We start from the raw sequence: 14,969 nt of genomic DNA, 5'->3' as shown, positions 1-14,969 counted from the left end.
CACAGGACGGTGTTTGGGTGGAAGGTATGTTTTATATAACAAATCGCTAAGAAGGCAGACATTGCTCTCAGGAAAGGAGAATGTGTGATATGGATGGCAGGCAGATACCAAATGGATAGTTTACACTCTCTTCTCCTGCTTATACATTTGTCCCTCGGAGGCATTCTGCTCTCCTTCCTTGTGCTGTGTGGAAATGCATGTGTGCATTGTGCCTGGTTTATATTTCCTTCTAACAGAGAAGCAAAGGCAGTCTCAGAGGAGAGGAAAAGAAAATAACTGGGAGGGGATCTTTTTGTTTCCCTTTGATTTAACTCTGGAACCTGTTACTTTTGGCTGCAGCCCTAAGACTGTGATTGTAGCCTGGCTGGTGCATACTGGCTGCTGGCAGTGAGAAACATTGCTTTACCAAGTCCCCAAATAACATGAAAAGTTCCAGTGTTCTCACCTGTGTGTGACCTAGAAGGTGGATTCAAATATTTTTAACAGTTCTCTGTCAACTCTTGGAATTCATAGTTTGATTTTTGTTTTGTTTCCATTAAATGGAAGCAAAAGACCACATTTCATCCATAAAAACGTAGGCTTCATTTCGAGCTGAACCCCCTGAGGTAATTTTAAAATTCTATGCTGTATTTTAAAGCCATGGTCACAAAATAATAATAACAAAACTATTTTGTATAAAAGTTGTCATAGATTAAAAAAAACACCAAATTCCTTTCCCATAAAAGGTTTAAGCTGCTTCTCTCCATTGCTCCCCTTCCCTATCGCTATTAGGAGGACATTATTACAAACATGAAAACTGATTTTCCTTCTGCCTGACAGGTAACTCCTGGGCTCCTAAGTGTTGCCTAGACTCTGAGTCTTCCATTTGTTTTTTTAACCCTGTCTAGAACACTGACCCTGGCTGATGCTCTGACACTTTTATTTATTCTTATTTCAGGCAGTGAGATTAATGAGATTAATGGCAGGATTCTATTATAATAATGTCGGTATTAAGATGACAAGGACATTGACTACAATACTGTCAGAAGAAATGAAGGGAATGTTTAAAAGACTGTTTTAGGAAAAGGGATTGACAAACCCTGATAATCCTCAATGCAGGAAGAGGAGAACTTAAACCTTTCAAGCATGGCTTCTTCGGGAAAAAAAAACATAACTGGCAACAATAAGGAAGTCAGAGGAGGGGCCAAATGGAGAGGAAAATGACCTTTTAAAGAATTTTTTACATGGCTAGTTAAAGTTGTATTGAAATATCTAAGTCAGAGTCTCCATGAGGTAGTTGAGTTTGTAACAGGATTGGAGCTATAGAAAAGAAATATGTAAGTGATTGTGTGGCACAATTGTGAATGTAATGAGACTTCATTCGTGAAAGGCAGGGAAAGAGAAAAGCTGGAGGCCAGAACCTGACCCTTGGGCTTTTCAGGGCAAGGAGAGGAACTAGAGGAGGGAGCAAAAGGGTCGTGTGAGGGACGGGAGAAGGCCGAGGTGATTTCTCCTTACCTCCTGAAAGATGACAACAAGCTAAAAGTAGAAGTGGTATTTTTGTTCTCCTGGTTTTTCTACCTTATCTATAAAATAAGATGTATTCCCATGGATGTTATTTCTCTTCAGAATATACCTCAGGATGACAAAGTAATGGGGAGGAAGGAAATTTGCTTGATTGAGCAATTTTTTTTCTGAGTCATCATGTACTACTGTGTATATATATTGTGGCAGCCATGGAAATGTGCCACTCAAATCTCCTTCAAGACAAACTACTCTGAGGAGCAGATTGGCAGCCCCAGCTGCTTCCTCTCTAGATCCACCACTGCACTGAAGCCAGTGTTCCCTGGGCTGTTCCTAGTCAGTGGATAACCCAGTGAGGGTAGTTGTAGACCATTCTTATTCAACAATATTTACCAGGCAGATTTTGCTTAGAGATTCCCATTGACTTGATCAAGATTACCTCAGAACTGCACTGCTATCTGGGGCTCTTCTGACCCTATCCCTCCAGCCTTTATTTCCTTAAGCCTGCATTGAACCCACTCTTGATGGCTACTCCTATTTGCTTCCCCTTCACAGGGCATTTCTCCTAATGCAAACCTCTTAGTGTCTGCTTCTCTGAAGCTTCAAACTCTTACATAACAAGTTAAGTTTAATGCTGACCTGGGTAGCTCTGATAAATCTCATCCCTCAGAAACAAGAGCCAAACCTCTAAAATATTTATTTGTGTTTTGTTTTCTCAAGATTTTAAGACTTAAATATATCCTATTTGGAGTCAGATCTGTGGAAATGATACATAAAGCCATTGTGAGAATTACATAAAATGATGGTTTATGTATCATTCCCTACAGTTTCACTTGAGGAAAACTCAAAAAGGTTAATAACTCACCCCAAATCACCTTGACATTGAGAGGCAGTGTCACAATTAAAACTCAGTAGACATCATTGGTGGAAAAGGTCCAAGATTTTCCACTGAAACAGAAAATCATATCCTGACTTATGAAGCATCGGGTAAATCCCTACATGTTTCATTCATTCATCAGGTCACTACCTCTTTTAGGAAAAGGGATTGACAAACCCTGATACTCCTCAATGCAGGGAGAGGAGGATTTAAACCTTTCAAGCATGGCTTCTTCGGGAAAAAAACATGACTGGCAACAATAAGGAAGTCAAAGGAGAGGCCAAATGGAAGAGGAAAATGAGCTTTTAAAGAATTTTTTACATGGCCAGTTAAAGTTGTATTGAAATATCTAAGTCAGGGTCTCCATGAGGTAGTTGGGTTTGTAACAAGGCTCTGTCCTTGGTGCTGAATTGCCAAAAAAATTATAAAGAGTATTATTCTTGTCATGGAGCTGATAGTCTGGTGGGAAAAACAGTTAATAAATAAATGACATGACTTCAGTTCCTTTATTTTATTTAAAACAAAACAAACTGTAAGTAATATCTATGGTTTCACTGGCTCCTACTAAATATAGAAAAAAAATTCCATTAACTTAAACTTCTGAAGAATTTTATCTGAAAGGGATACTCTTGAAGTCTGTGGAAAACATCACAACTAATTGCATAACACTGAGCACATTTCTATTGAATGTTAGAAAGAGAAAAACATAAAAGAAGACATGGATAAGTGAAAATTCATACTTTAAAAAATCAACCTGTTGCCTGGCAAGAGTGACACCATACTGAAGCAAAACCATCAAGATAACCAATATTTGACCTCCACATATCAAAGTGTTCTGCAACAAGGTCCTAAAACAATGCTTGTAACATAGATAAGCCCTCATAAAGATGCTTATCTAACCTCCCTAGTGGTCATGAGTTTTAGCAAGAAAGTCTGAGATGTGACCAGCTGCACATGTTTTACCCTAAAAGCTTGCTACATAAAGGATCTTTTCTGGAGGGCATGTGAAGGAATCCACCATCTTGTGGCCACCCCAGATACTGCTTCATTTATAATTCCCTACTAAATATTTTCTGCCTGAGAAACTGGATCTGTCAGACTCCTTCTTTGACATCTCATCTCCTTTGGCCTTTTGAGGTAGGCTTTCATATACCTGCTCACCCTGAATTCTTTGCAAACTAGCCAGGAACTGAGAAACCAAGAAATAAGTAAATTGACTAAACAATCTGTGGGGAAAATATCAGGATGGTTAGCCATGTCTCTGTGGGGGTGGTGTGGCATGTCTGTTAGACACTTGGGGACCTCCACGTGGGTACCCTGAAAATGCTGGGTTGATGTAGAGCAATTGTTATCTCAAAGCCATATATCACACTGCAGTAAGGAATGGTGGCAGGTAGACAGTGCAGTGGGTTGGCCTCTTCTGTGGCCTATTCATTTGGTAGCAGAGGCCTACCTAGTAGCAGAAACAAAAATTAAATGGCCAAAGGAAGAGTTGCCACTAGAAAGACATGTGCTTTTCCACTTCTCTACTTGCATCCAACTTAGTGGACAAAATTGAAGACCAGGAGACAAAAATTGAAATGTTAGCATGTAGATTTGCCCACCTAGGAGAAAATAAATGGAAATGACCAAAGCTCAGAGCTGTCATACCTGAGCCAGCTTGAAACATGAAAACTTGGAATCCCCAAGAATGTTGTGGAGAGGAAGACTGATGACATGGAAGGGGGACAAGAATCATTGGCAAGCTCACTCTCTAATGCAAAGGAAAGCGAAAGCTTAACAACTGCAGCAAAAGGGGGTGAAGTGATGTAGGAGACTCTCTCTTGGAGATTGAAAAGACCTTTACACAACTACTCAGGGAACCCCTGACAGCTTGGATGGTCTGATTGTGGGACACAGGAGGTAATGATGTTTCCTTAGACAAGGATTAAGCAGAAAAATAATGAGTAAAATCATCACCTACCCAGATCTGTGGCAACACTTTCATAATGCAAGGGAATTATAAACATATGGACTGGATCATTGTAGCTGTCTTGCCTAATGAAGGAGGTTTACCAGGAGGGACAACCTGTTGGCAGTTAATCAAAAAGGCCCAGCGGCCTCTCAAAGAATTAAGAATGAAACAAGCCATCTATGCTCAGGGTTTTGCAGGATCTGATAAGGAAGTTATTAATGCCAATATTAAAAACTAATTGCTACAGGGTGCACCACGAGCATGGGATGGCCCTTTGCTGTCTTTGTTTAATCTTATAGTGGAGTAAGATATAAATGATGTGGGAGAAGCCACCATAGATTTGGGAGAAACCAAGAAAGTCAGGGACAGAGTATTCCTGGTAATCTGACAAAGGCTAACACATGGGAAGAAGAAAACTCCACAGAAAGAGGGAGAAAAAAGGGGAAAGGCCCCAATAAAGGTCTCATGTAAGCAAATGTAGAATGATTTATTGGGAGTGGGAACAACACTCTGAGGAGAAATAGACAATCTAATGCTGTATTAGTAGCTTTACGGAGGGAACTACAGCCTGAACAGTAGTTTTATTCTTTCCCTTTTGCCCCTCTGGTAGAAGGGAAAACAACTCCACTCCTAATTCTAATGCCCTGGCCTTTCAGGGGTGGCTCCCATCTGGCCCAGAGATTTGGAGAGAGGCCAAGGTCAAACCCACTTGCCAGCAATGGGTAGGGGGTGGCAATCAGGAGCCCCATACTGAGCTCACCATTTACTTGTACCCCTACATACAGAGAAGACTATTGCCTTAGTAGATACTGGGGCAGAATGTACTTTAGTACATGGAAGTCCAGAAGGACACTCTAGTCAATGGTCTGCCATTGATAGTTATAGGAGTGGGGGGAAATGATTTAAGTAAAAAGAACTTTAATACATTTAGTTATTGCAAAGGCTTCTCTTGCCCTATATATAGTGTTTATTTCCTCTATTCGAGAAAACACTATAGTCATGGATATTCTGTTATGAAAGACTTTGCAAACTTCAGTGGGTTAATTCAGATTGAAGGTGCATGTAGAAAAGACTATTCTCAGTGGAGAGGCAAAATGGTAAACTGTACAACTCCCTGTCCCTAGGCAGGTTGTCAATGTCAAACAATGCAAATTGACTGGGTGTGTGGTGGTGGGAGGTGAGGGGGGATACTGAAATAAGTGCAACTATTGAGGAATGGGCAAAGGTGCATATTATCCTTGCAGCTCAAAGCCTGTTTACCAGCATCATCTGATCTGTATGCAAACCAAGTGCAAATCGGAAAGTACCTGGTAGTTGACTGTGAATTAATGGAACTGAATAAGTTAACCCTGGCCATATGTGCTGTGGTTCCTAATATTACTCAGGTAGTCAAACACTCAGTGTTGCGCTGGAGATGTTACACTCTCAGATTTGGCTAATGCAATTTTCAGCATTTCTTTCTCTGAACAATCACAATATTAATTTGCTTTTACCTGGTAAGGTCTGCAGTGGACCTTTCAAGTGTTTTCCCAGGGATATCTTCACAGACCTACTATTTGTCATGGAATGATGGCTAGAGACTTTTCTTTGTTCTCATTCCTGTCTTCTCTTTCTTAGTTTCATTATATCAATGACATTATGTTAACCTTGGAAAATTTTAATGTATTACAGGAAAATCTAACAGCATTGTGTGCTTTTTTATGGCAACAAGGGTAACCAATCAACCCTTGGAAGATCCAGGGCCCAGAGTAAAGTTTTTAGGGGTTGTGTGGTTGGGTAAGTCTCATTTGATATGGGGTATATTACTTGACAAAGTCCAGCAATTTCCAACTCTAAAAAACAGTAAAAGAAATCCAAATATTTGTGGCATTTTGGGGTTATTGGAAAGCATTCATCTCACATTTAGCCCAGCATTTGAGACCATTATATAGACTTATCATAAAAGGGAAATATTGAGTTTGTGGCACACCTCAGCAAGAAGCTTTGAACAGGCTTAAGTGCTAGTATGGCAGGTGTAAGCCTTAGGTGCCACTTTAGAGGGAATAGCTAGGACTTTGGATGTGACTGCTACTCCTGAGGTGTGCGCTGGGCCTATGGCAACCACAGAATGGTACGTCAGTTCCTTTAGGATTTTGGTCACAATTATGGAAAGGAGCCAAAACCAGATGCTCTCCCATTGAACATTAAGTACCAGTAGTATATAGTGCTTTACAGCAAGTGGAGCCATTGACAAAGATCCTTCCTGTGATTGTGAGAAAAGGTCTACCAATCAAGGGATAGATAGAAGGATTGTTTAAACAATTCACCTCCACTGTAGCCCAAACACCTATCTTGAATAAATGGCATGCCTGTTTGCGACAATGAAATGTTCTGGCAACGAGTTCCTTAAGCTCAGACTTGCATACTGCATTAGGCCTTGTTACATTTGAGCAACCAGAGGACACCCCTTTAGCTCCTCCTACTCTGGTGCCTGATATGGTAGGAAAAGATTGTTACCCATCCTGGACAATGCTTGGTATATGGATGGCCCCAGTAGAAGAAGCCATGTTACTTTTACTGCTATTGCTGTACAACCACAAACTGATATAATCTGGCTTGATACAGATACGCATCAGAGTAGTCAGTGGGCAGAGTCAAGAGCTGCTTGGTTAGTAATCACACATGAGCCTTGACCCCTGGTTCTTTGCACTGACAGCTTGGCTATATTCAAAGTTTCAACTATGTAGCTAGCCGAAATGTAACAAGAAAAGTGGATGATTATGCACAAGCCTGGATGGGGCATGAACATGTGGCAAGACATATGGGAGAAGCTGCAACACCCTGTAGTTGATTTAATTGTACTGCATGTAGCTGCAGAAAAAAAAAAAGACTCAAAACCAAGAGATCCGAAGATGACATTCTAACAAAAATTAGGAGCATTATGCTGACTCAGGCTGCTAATGTAGTGACCTGGGTACATAACCAAAGTGGTCATAGAAATGCAAGAGCAGGCTGAGAGATAGCTAAGGAGGGGTAGGAGTTCCCTTAAAATATAGTGAACCCCTAGCAGCTGTTACCAACTGTTTACCATGTTCTTGATTGTATCCATGGCATATACCATAACAAGCAGGAAACATTTGTGTGGCTATCCACCCTGTAACAAATTGGAAACTAGATTACATAGGACCTGCAAGGAAAGAAATATGTGTTAAACTGTGCAAACACTGCTACTGGGACTGCTACAAGGTTTTCCTCGTAACCTAATCAAGCCAGTACTACTAAAGGTTTAGAGTTTTCAGTACTATGTATTGATATCCCCAGTGCACCGACAGTGAACAAGGGACCCCTTTTGCTAGATGCGATATGCAGGACTGGGCAAGGGAACACAGAATAGCATGGCACATTCATTTCCCATATAACCCCTAAACAGCAGGGGTAATTGAAGGACAAATGGTCTGTTGAAAGCACAAATGTGAACCTTACTGGGGAAACCTTCCTGCCCAGGTAGATGTATATGTTATCTGCGGCTTTTAATTTTAAAATTTAACCAAAGGAGGGGGCACCTGCCCCATATGACCTGTTGGGACAACTGTTTCCCCTGCCCCCAGCTTATCACTCTTCTCATACAGGTGACTGAGACAACTGTTCTTCCCCCAGACCTGGTTGACAACGAACATGTTTTGCATATGAAGACACCGATGAACGTACTACCAGGGAAGGGGACACTCCATTCATTTGGAATGACAAATACCTCCAGGTTGTATAGGCTATTTCCTTCCAGAGAGTGGAGAACATGCTGGATAGTAAGAGCTATTGAGCCTATTGGATAATAGACCCCATTGAGCCTATTGAATAATAGACCCACGACCATCAATGGTCAGCAGAAATATGTATACCCTGTGGCATGGTGGTGGGTTCTCTAATATGGTGTACTGTTGACCAAATTACTTTGACAACCGCTGCTGACATATCATCCCCTGGGCAACATATATGGTATGTTGCAAAAGCCAAGAGCTACTTCTTTGATAACTACCCTTAATAAACAACTAGTATAATCCTAACAGATGGAGAAGATCTTCCCTTAGAAATAGTTAAGTTTATTGCTTTTTGTCCTTAGTTATTTTCTGTGGCTATTATCATCAGCCAATGCCTATGAAGTAAAACTTTTCCTATAATGGGTCCAAGACTATGCTGATGGCTAGTCTTGTCAAACACTTGTCAGATATGTGGCCGCATGCCACTCACTGGTGTTTCTAGCTTGCTGTGGTGGATATCTCCCTTCCAAGGATGAGGTTGGATAGAATATCAAGAATATGTCACTGCTTCTCAAACTTACATGATGGTATTACAAGTATGACCAGAGATAAAATAGCTCAATGGCCCATTAATAATACCGTTTCTGAAAAGGGACATGGGAAGCCATTTTTCAGTCAATGAAACTATTTAACTTGCTCTCCAACTGGCAACAACCCAATTGAAGAACAAAATGACCCATTACTGCAATGTTAGGACCCAATTATAGGATGGGTTTATTTGGCTAACTCCATGTTTTGGCCAGCTTAGTAATGTTGTCCCCCGACCCACCACCGTGTTGGGAACAAAAGAATCATTCTAAATACACTTGATCAAATAGCAGAAGGAATATGAAATGAATATCAAGAGACTGATGTTTATATGGGATAATATTACCAAGTATTGACTGGCATGGTACAGAATGAGCAATGCATCCAGAAACATATTGGTTGGCCTCAAATAAAACTTCTTGGCCTTGGTTATGACCAAGTTATGGCCTTGGTTTCTCAATGGATGGTCAGGAAGATATTCTTTGGTTATATATGGGCATAATGCCAAATAGTTGCTATTCTTACAAAGCCTAAAAATCTCTTTCATTTGAAGTCCCACTGGGCCTAATCTGTTTTCCATTGGTATAATGATATGGCCTCTTTATTTTTATTTTTCAGTTGGGCATCAAATATGTTATTTGGCATATGGACACTCTAACAATTTATACAAATAAAGCCTTGAATGATAGCCACATGGGAACATCTTTTTTAAACATGAAAGTCACTCTCATGAGAAAACCTGTCCTCCAAAATTGTATAGCTTTAGACATACTCATTAATGCCCAATGGGGGACTTGTGTGATCATAAAAATTGAATGTTGTGTTTGTATTCCTGATATACGAGACTGACAGTGACTGATATGAAAACCCAAATGTCCAATCTTTCAGATTGAATGCCCACTTTGAATGAATAACTTCATAGCTGGTTTGGGTCCTGGGGCACCTGTGTCCAGAAGCTGCTTCTCCTATTAGGTATTACACTCATATGTTGCTTACTGTCCTGTTTTTGTCTTTAGTATTGCTGTAGCATTTGTCTCCAATGGAGCCAGTATGTTGTTGCTAAAGCTGTACGATATCAAGAACCCTCCCTCTAGGCCCAGGGACTATTGTGAAAGAAGTGGGAGCATGAGAATGTAAGGGCCAGTGTTGAGGCATGGAATGTAGGAAAATAGCCTATTGCATGGCAAGAGTGATGCCCTTTTGAAGGAAAACTGGCATGATGATAGATGTTTGGTTCCTGTATACCAAGGCATTCCTGCAGCAGGGTCTTAAAACAAGTCCTATATCATAAATAACCCCTCATAAAGATACTTCTGTAACATCTGCAGTGGTCACCAGTTTTGGCAAGAAGTCTGAGACATGATCAGATATACATATTTTAACTTAAACACTTGCTACTTAAAGAATGTTTTCTAGAAGATGGTTGTGGGGATCCACTGTCTTGCAGCAGCTTAAGATATTGCTTCTGTTTGTAAGTCCCTATTAACTATTTTCTTTCTGACAAACTGGATGTGTCAACCTCTTTCTTTTGTGTCTCAGCTCCCTTGGACTTTGATATAGATTTGGGGTTAGATTTGCATATGTCTGCTCACCCCAGAATACATATGATATTTTTAATTAGGAAAAATATATTGTAAAGATGCCAGTTATCTAAACTTTAATTTGTACATTGAGTAACACCCAATGACAATCCCAATAGGATATTATGAAAGTTGGCATCTGAAAAGAAAAACATAAAGAATAATCAATTAAAGAAGAAGAACAATCAAAGAAGAAAAAAAGGAAGAAGAAAATATTTGGCAGGTCTTGATATACCAGATATAAAATAAACTATAAAACTCCACTGCTTAAAAAATATTGTCTTAATCCATTCAGATTGCTGTAACAAAATACCATAAACTATAGGGGTCGTAGGAAACAAAAAATTATTTCTCACAGTTCTAGAGACTAAGAAGTACAAGATCAAGGTGCTGGCAGATTTGGTGTGTGATGAGGGTCCACTTTCTAATTCATAGACCTTGTCTTGCCACTGTGTCCTCACATGGCTGAAGGAGAAGTGAGCTCTCTGGAGCCTCTTTTTAAGAACTTTAATACCATTCATGAGGGTTCCATCCTCATGACCTAATCACCTCCCAATGGCCTTACCACAAAACACCATCACATTAGAGATTAGGTTTCAACATATAAATTTTGGAGACACAAACATATAATCTATAGCAAATGTGATACTGGTACAGAAATATTTCATTGAAACATAAGACCCCAGAAAACAGTGCCACAAATATGTAGCAATTTTGTTTGCAATAAAGATGGCATTTCCAATCAATGAAAATGATATACTGCTTAAACAAATGGTATTGGGACAATTGAAAATGAAGTAGGAGAAAAATAGTTTAGACATACATTTCATCCTATGTACAGACACCCACTCCTGACCACACACACTCTCTCAGACAAACTTCAGATTATTTTAGGAATGAAATAAGCAAATAATTTTATAAAGATTATAGAAGAAAATATGAGGAAGTAATTTAATAATCTTAATGTTTTATTATCTTGATCTAAAATATGTATGTGTTTATGTGTGTATATAGGATGAAATTTTATATCTAACTCCAATAGTTAAAAAGACTGATACATTTGACTACGGAGAAATTTAAATCTTCTACAGGGTAAAAAACAAAATTACCATCAGAGAAATTAAAAAACTAATGATAGATAAGTATGACATCTTTGCATCATCTACATGAGGCAAAGATTAAGTTTTTAAAAATATATATACATCTATTTTTAAATGATAACTCATTTGGAAAAAAGAGCAAAGGATATAAGAGGTGATTTACAAGAATAAAAATGATATGAAAATATTTTCAACCTCACTAGTGATTAGGAAAATATGAATCAAAATAAGATACCCTTTTTTGTCTATGACATTAACAAAAGATTCAAAAAGTTACAATATGTTGGCAAAAAAGAAAGAAAATATAGTCTCATAAATTGTTGATAAAAGTATAATTTCATAAAGATGTTTTGGTGAAATATTTGTTAATATCTGTCAAAACTTAAACTGTCCCCATTATTTTAGTTCAGTGATTCTACTTTTATTAATTTATACTATAAACATTACTGTTTATTTATTAGTGGTCAGTGCAGTCAGGTAATAGTAATTCAGCTTAACTATAAAATACCAGGAGGGATAATTGATACTATTTCTTAGATAGGAACTCAGCTTCCTAAAAGCCCACCTCTGGATTAATACCAGAGGATCACAGTTGTCTGAGAAGAACTAGATAATAAATATCTACTTTAACTGAATTCATTTTAAATGGGTACTAAATTTTATTAAAAGTGGTGAAATGTAATACAATGAGGAAATTTTTTTCAGAAATAAATATAAATATTATGAAGATAAAATTTATTTGGTATGTGATAAAATTAGATTATAATTGCTTCTGTGGGCTATTTCTTCATAAGGTATGGATGGATTAAATGTTGGCATTTTGGGTGTAGTATTTCCAAAAACACTTTATGGTAGCATGATATTAAATCCCCCATTTATGACTTTTGCAACAAAATTATTAAAAGAAACTTATTTATTCCAAAAGACCAAAAGTCCTTTAATGATAAAATAACTAGAAATATACATCACATCATCATAGCTGTCAGTCTTCTCTTCTGTTCTATGACAGCAGTTTAGCTACGCCATTTTGCCATTGCAATCATTTTTGTGATTTTAGCATTTCTTTAGTCTCACTGCATGAAACACATTTCCTCTCATGAAATTTGTGGTAACATGTTAAAATCAATTTGCATTAATATTTCATATTATTCCAAAACAAACAAATTCAAGTACAACATCTATTGATAATAATGAACAGGCGACAGACAATAAAGATGTGGTGAGGAGAGAAAGAGACCAGTACTACACAGTACCACACAGAGGAAAATTGGAGAGAGGACTACTCTTAGAAGTGATTGTTTTATTAGTGAAACTTTTTTTCATCTTAGCTTTTCTTCCTTACATAACCGAACTGTGAATTGGGGAATAATATTGAGTACCCATTCAAACATGAATTTCTATAATTACTATAGCAGTGAAAAATTTGATATAACCTTAATGTTTCTTAATAAGGGATTAAATACATTATAGTGTATGATAGCAAATACTTCAGGTTTATTAATTTATTGACAAATATTTTTTGAGTTCTTATTAGGTACTAGGTTCAAAACAAATTCCCAGCTCTGATGGAGTTTGATTTTATTGAGAGAATATAGACACTAAACAAATAAAAAAAAGAAGTACATATTTTAGACATCAATAATTGCTAATAAGGTAACCACCCAATGGTTCTTCCTGTCCATTTCGCAGACAAAACCAATTCACTGAGACCATGGCATTGCAATAAAGAAAGAGTTTAATTTTATGAGGCTGGCCACACCCCGTGGGAAAGCGAGTTATTACCCAAATCAATTTCTCCAAAAATTATGAGGCTAGGGTTTTTCAAAGATAGTTTGTTGGGCCAGGGAATGGATGCGACGGATTAGTTGGGAATACAATTGTAAGGGTATAGAAAATGGTTCTCTTGTGTGCTAAGTTCATTTCTGAGTAGGGCCACGAGACTGTATGGTGGGTTCAGGTGGAAATGCAGTCATCAGAAATGCAAAAACCTGAAAAGACATCTCAAAAGACCAATCTTAGGTTCTACAATAGTGATGTCATCTGCAGGAGTAATTAAAGTTGCAAATCCTGTGACCTCTGGAATAGTGACTGGTACCTGTTTATGTCTACACCTTCACAGAATTCAGGCTCCTCTCATCCTCCTATCCCGGTGGCCTTTCATTATCTTTACAAAGGCAGATTAGTTTAGGGTAAGCGCTGTTATCATTTAAACTATAAACTAAATGTCTCTCACAGTTAGCTTAGCATAAGCCCAGGAATGATTAAGGACAGTTTGGAGGTTAAAGGCAAGATGGGGGTTGGTTAGATCAGATCTCTATTACTGTCATAATTTTCTCACTGTTATAATTTTTGCAAGGATGATTTCAATAAGATGAATAAAACAAACAGGAAATGCAATAAATGATGGTATTTTATGTGGCGTGGCTGGGTATGGATTCTGGAAAAGGTAACAATGGAGTAAAGGAATAACTTATTTATATCTGAGAAGAGCTTTCTAGGCAGAGGAAGAGAAAATGCAAAGGTCCTTAGGCATGTTCTTGATATGTTCAAGGCAGAGCAAAGAGGCCTGCAAGGCTGGAGTATGTTGAGTAGGGGCAAGATACGTAAGAGATATGATCAGAGGTGTAGCAGGGAGCTGCATGAGTTAGGTACTTCTGTGTAACAAAAAAGATCTTGGGGTTTATTTTGAGTGCGAAGAGAAATCATTGGAAGGTTTTGAACAAATAAGTGACATAACCAGAACAACGTGTGTGTGTGTGTTTTCCTAGTCTCTCTTTCTAAATCAATTACACTTTTTATTACAAACTTAAACACTCTAAAAGTTGTCACTCCCATACTAATAACAAGAGAAAAGCAGAAAATACTAAACATTACCCATGCTTTCGTAAATCCATCACATAATTGAGCACACAGCAATGCCCTGAAACTGGAGAGAGACAGACATGCAAATACAAAGAACTACAGCACGCTGGAAGCAGAAACCAATGAAGCCACTGGAAATGGTAAGAAAACTTAAACTGTGATTGATGAATGGCTAGATACTAAGTGAGGATTGGCATGAGAGTTAAAAACTCCAGGGTGCCCAGTCTTAAAAAAGCCCTCACACTTTTGTGAGTTTTACCTGTAAGAGCCCTGATAGGTTCTCCCACTAAAGACCACAGTAAACACCTTCACGTTCTTTTCAGGGGGAGAACTATAACCATTCTAAATACATCCATAGCATTCTGTTCTTTACTTTAAGAGAAACTACTTCACCAGAGCTTAAATAGCAAGGAGGAAGGAAATACCCAACTCTAGCCCCTACTAGTCTCCCTGTCTCACCTAAGTGGTGGTGGGAGGGGATGAGGGGACTCAGAAGCACTTGGGAAGGTCACAGCCTAAGGGCACAGTCTCATTAAAAGACTGATACCTGATCGTAGGATTGTAGAATACACTACTCCTTCAATCTTATGCCACATCACAGGGCTGCTGTATCATAACAGAGGATTATGGTTGAAAGAACTGCAAAGTGCTCAGACCCTATTTAAGGAGGAGTGTCAAACGCAAAACAAGGGAGACACAAACAAGCATGATAGAGGAATTTGAAACCTCATACCCAACAGCCACAGAAAATTGTAAACACCTTCTAACTCC

Source organism: Papio anubis, chromosome 5, assembly GCF_008728515.1.
Source record: "Papio anubis isolate 15944 chromosome 5, Panubis1.0, whole genome shotgun sequence".
NCBI classification, from domain to species: domain Eukaryota; kingdom Metazoa; phylum Chordata; class Mammalia; order Primates; family Cercopithecidae; genus Papio; species Papio anubis.
Note: the sequence above shows the minus strand (reverse complement) of the source record.